The following is a 5534-nucleotide window of genomic DNA, read 5'->3' as shown; positions in this document are numbered from 1 at the left end:
CGACGTCCCTCTCATCAAGATTTTGTCGTCTTCTACATTATTATTTTTAATTATCAGCTATTTTTCGGGAGATAGGATTCTAAAAATAATTCACTCAGTAGCCATTCCAATTTATAAGAACTTCTTGTCTATGGTTTGTGTTTGGATAGGTATGTGTTACAATGGCGGTAAACATGATTAATCAGCAAGGCGAGAAAACTTTTTCTCTATATGAAAACTATATTAACATGGTCACGGTGGAATGGTATGTATATTTAACATACTGAATTGAGTAACAATAAATAAAACAACTGATACCTCGAATGCAATTTCATCAATAATGTTATTTTCAATTTTCAGGAAAACCAATGTATACGATTTTTTATCGAATTTAGCATTTGAAAAAATATTTTTTATTTCTTTGATCGTGATAATACTAAGTTATCTCCTCACTGAAATTGTGGACATATTAAAGAGAAGAAAACCTGAAATATTCTGCAAAAAACGACAAATTTCTGATATTCTTCAAACGGACGAAAAGAAACTTCTGGACCTGCATAACGCGTCAGCCGTATGTATTATTTTTACATTATTTTGTGTGTGTTTGAGTAGGTATTTTAATTGTATTAATAATAGCTGGTAGCTATTCTTATTTTTATATAATCAACGTAGCATTTAAAAGTTTAGAAGAAAAAAAACATTCAGTCTCGAGTTTGAGTTTTAATAAAATAAGAAAAAAATATATTTTGCATAATATGGATTTCAAATCGAATCACGATTCAAAATGTCAAACCATTTCTGTCACGCCTGTAAATGAAATAAGTTTATTTCAACCATTCAGGTTACAGATCGCGTCATAAGATAATGATATATTTACGGATTAATGTTTTTTTAACAATTTTTATCAATACGAATGTTTTAATAGTAGGCATGGGCTATAATAAAATAATACTAGTCTATGGGCTCCGAAAAGTCCGGAAAATGGTAGCCATTGTTCTGTGCATTGAAGACATGAGAAATGAGTCACTTAATAGGGACTCTAACAGATTAGGTCAATTACGGATAGTGATTTGTTCGGACAGATTAGGTCAATTGTGTCTTTTGTGTTTCGCGTCCTTACACCCTCGTTTCTTCCTATACTGCGCTCTCACTCTCTCAGATCTAGTTCGCGGCGAACGAGTTAGTTAGTTCGCCTGGCAGCGTGTCCCTCACACCCTCGTTTCTACCTATACTGCGCTCTCACTCTCGCAGATCTAGGTCGCGGCGAACGACACGTGTCGTTCGCCTGGCAGCATGTCTCTCACACCCTCGTTTCTACCTATACTGCGCTCTCACTCTCGCAGATCTAGGTCGCCTGGCAGCATGTCTCTACCTAATCTAATGGCTCGATGACATTGAGTTACTTTACAAGCTGCTTGTTGGCGAATTTACAATCTGCTTGTAAACTCGCCCAGTGTCATCATCGAACAAGCTAACAAGCAGATTGTAAACAATCTACCGAGAAAAATTGAAAGCCGGGCTACTTTATACGCTACACGCTGGCGTGTGGGCCGATATACGTCTGCGCAGTAGAGCGATAGTGGCAACCTCCCGGTAAAAAACGAACTACTCAATACGTCCTGTCAAAATAGTACCAAAAATGTCGGTTTTAACTCGCTAGCTTGTTAGCTTCTGAGCGAGTGGAAAGTTTTGTGTGTCATCATCACAATCGCACTAGATGACTCGCCCGCTTTTAAACTCGCCGACAAGCGGCTTGTAAAATAGCTCAATGTCATCGACGCATAACCTAACCCAACCTTAGTGTGTGATAATGATGCATCGAAATGTATGCAAATATCAAACTAAATTAAGAATTATTATTGGATTGAAAAGCATCTCCCCCCGACAGAAAAATGTATTTAATATAATTGTCCACGTGGGATAAAGTGTTTCCGCCAAAAAAATGATAAATGTTCATGCAGTCATCTGCTGCACTATAACCAAAAATTTAAACAAACATAAAAGGTCTTATTTTGTAAAATTTGGATATTGGAACCCTTCCAAATATTATGACGCCATGCTCTTTCACAGAAATTTTGACGTCACAAAATAACAAAAAATATAAATCTGATCTGAAGACACAATATTGGGGAGGATAAATAGGTATTTTAAAAAAAAAAGTTTTTGGTTGGTGTCAAAAATGTGACGTAATATAGATAGGGGGGTAAAAGGTTATGTGACGAAATGTGACGATGGGGGGGGGATAAAAAATACCCAAAATTATGTGGATGCCCCATAGTCAAAAAACCGCTTAGACTAATGAAATTTTGGACGATTCATCTCTCACCCAATCAATTGTAGGAAAGAGCAAGGGCATGGTTAATATTAATAACAATAAAGAAAATCATTTCGGGCTTACGTGTTTCCTTTTTATGTCCATCATTGCGTATTATCATAGTATGCCAATTAAAGTTAATAGCGCCTGTTCACGTGCATGGATTTACTGGCACCAATTTAGTGTGTAAATTAAACTATCGCGATAATAACTGCTTAGACGTAATACTGCTGTCTTTCTCTTCAATCGTAAGTGAGACGCGTTGTTGTCATTGTATGGTGCTTTCACTATTTGATAGGTTGTGAAAATTATTGGTAAGTAAATTATTCAGAAGCTACTGAACTTTTTGATCGATGCATGCAATCTTGCATCTTATACCTAATGATAATACGTGTTTACATGACGTGTATTTTCTTGTTAAGTCCGCGATAATACGTACCTACTGTCAGCAGTAAATCCATAGACGTGTAAATGGGGTATAACTCGAGAACATGATGACCATTTATTGAATTAACTGCAAGGCGTGAACAAAAACGAACCATAGGTGCGAGTGAGTAAGCATTTGGCATGCTTATATCTCTGCTCTATGCCTTAGAATAAGATAGAATTTATACTGCTGAATTAAATTTTTTTGAAAACGTCGCCGGTAAATATGGATTTGACTGATTACATTCATTTAAAAACTGCGAGCAACACGTGTTGCTGAAATTTATTGTTTTTGTGTTAAATATAGAGTTAGTGGTAATTATTTTTAGTTATTTTAGTAGAACACATGGTTCGCTATGTTGTGTTTAAATTTGGTAGCCGTACTGAAAAGCAACATGCTGGCATAATGTTTCATAGTTAAGTTGATAATAATAAAATTGAGGTTCGACTGTGCGTTATACGCAAGAAACACAGCTTCATTTTTCCAAAAAATTGGCGCTCTATATATCATTACTCTGAGATTAACTGCTTCTACTAGTTAGGTGTATTTTTAAATTTTTGTGTGGCACTAGGGGCATCTTTTGACAGAGTTTTAATATGAATTCTTTTTTCAGAGGTGCTACCAGAATCACAAGAATATCCGCCGGTGTGTGGAAATTATATCTACGTTTCCCTCATTCATGAATCGCCCAATGCCTCCAAATGGATATACTCCATTTTTGGTAAGCTCCAAATATTACTTGACAATAATTAACAACACGCAAGTTCTGCGTTATTGTATTGTTAATGTAATTCTATAGTTCTGACAACGTGTGCCGGTAACCAAGTTGATTTCATGTTGAATAAGTAATTCTAAAATACTACATCACCGTTTTCAATATTCTGTAAAGGGATCGTATTCCCAAATGATTCATTATTACTACTCCAAGAAAAAAATGTTATTTCTTTATGCTTATTAGTGTTTGATGGGGTACAAATCTGGCAAAAATCGATGGCTCATCTCCATAGTACGATAAATCAAAAATTTCAAGTTTTGAGTTATGTTAGCCATTATATTCGTATATCGCTCCTCTTCAGTTCCACAAAATTACAACTCGAAAAAATTATTAGTTGCTCTCATAGGGCCAATGTTTTTATCACTTTTCTACAAGTTTAGTCATTTCAGGTGAGTCAAAACTTTGATCAGCCATTACTCAAAACTACTAATTCCTAGTTGTTGCACCATGGAACTGAGCCATCGAAATATTCAAATTACATACATTCATATGAAAATAATAACATTTTATTTTTAAATGAGTTTTTAGTATTACAATTAATATCTTAGTTTATTTAATTAATCGTTTGTTATATTTTCAGCGCGTTTGTATGCAAAGCTACGACGAGATGATATACTATATGCTCAAGAATGGTATGTGTACTCATAATATATAGGAGATTATCATTTCTAATAGACAGTCGAAATTCCTTTCTACTTTTTTTGGAAAGAGGATGTGCATACTGTGTTTTTTTTTATCTTCGAGATCATTAATAGGTAACAGGAACAGTATCGTCAACTTAATGTTTTCTTGCCAGATATATTATTTTTGAATAGGCATCTAGATTACAAATACACTTTTGGTATAAAGCGTTAAAACTAGTTTTTCTCGACACGGTAAATCACTTTGTTTTAAATGAAAATAGCTTAGAATTAAATACACCAAGACCAGTTATGAATAATTGCAAAATCCAGTGATCAGGAGAAACCACCATCAACTCTTCTATCACCACGATATGGAGGTTCATGTGTTTCACCTTGCAGGTGGACATTGGGGATCTTGTTGATTTGTTACACCATCCTATTCACACTGTGTTTTCTTTTAAGGAGCCGATGTCAAAATATGTACGACCCGGGGAGCTACTCCACTCTACATCTGCACATTTGCCATCGCGACCAACAAGACTACGAGTTTCGATTCTCTCAGGCTGCTCCTCAGATACGGTGAAATAAGTTAAATCTATTATCACACATTGCACACTTTTGTATGTAGGTACACAAAAACTTATTATGTTTTCCACAGCAGCAGTTATTTTCAGTGCTAAATAAAATAGTGCTGGATTACTGTTTCTTAGATTCACAACTACTTACCTTTCGAAAAGCAATTTTTCAATATTTCGACAGTAGTGACAACAATTCGAAGTCACTGTGGTACTAAAGATTGACTTTCACGTTGCAAGACAGGCATTTTCTTATAATCCCTTCCGAATTGGACTGATTAATCTATAGATGTTGAAAACCTTCTTCTATAGAGATAGAACCTAAATGTATTTAAATTGAAGCATTAAAAAGAGACCACTGGTCCACATATGACATTAGCTACTAGTGACTTAGCATTGCAAGCTCGTTTGAAGAGAACTTCACACTTCTACTATGACATCTATTTGCCAATTTGCAGGCCGTGTAAAAAGACATTCTGTCACAATGAGTAGATAACCAGCTATAAACATACCACGTAAGCGTGAAGTTTGATAGTTTTGACAGCCCGTTTATTACTGGATAGCCATTCACCCGTTTACACGTGCATGGATTTAGTGCTGGCAGTACGTATTATTGCGCACATAACAAGAACATGCAAGTGTAAACACGTATAATTGTGCACGTTGCCAGACTGCATGCATGGATCAAGAGTGTTTAGCGGCTTCTGAATTTTCACGTGATAGTTGCACCTTGCACGATATCCGCACACGCAGATTAAAAATATAGTGGCCAACCAACAAAGCGCAGATCATTTTGACGTTTATTAATTTTTACAACTTGTCCAAACCTGTCAAATAGCCA

The 5534-nt window shown here is 35.5% G+C and overlaps 1 long non-coding RNA gene across 1 annotated transcript; it reads left to right on the top strand.

Annotated features, from left to right (window-relative positions):
• Nucleotides 1-419: 419 nt before the first annotated feature.
• Nucleotides 420-4711, top strand: LOC147079256 (uncharacterized). The gene is made up of 4 exons (XR_015071659.1): nucleotides 420-550; nucleotides 3334-3441; nucleotides 4076-4127; nucleotides 4581-4711. It is a non-coding gene; the product is annotated as an uncharacterized LOC147079256 (long non-coding RNA).
• The last annotated feature ends 823 nt before the right edge of the window (nucleotides 4712-5534 follow it).

Source organism: Rhyacophila brunnea, unplaced genomic scaffold (assembly GCF_057557595.1).
Source record: "Rhyacophila brunnea isolate RB1 unplaced genomic scaffold, BYU_Rbru_1.0 scaffold_10, whole genome shotgun sequence".
Taxonomy (NCBI): Eukaryota; Metazoa; Arthropoda; class Insecta; order Trichoptera; family Rhyacophilidae; genus Rhyacophila; species Rhyacophila brunnea.
This window is presented reverse-complemented; position numbering and strand designations above follow the sequence as displayed.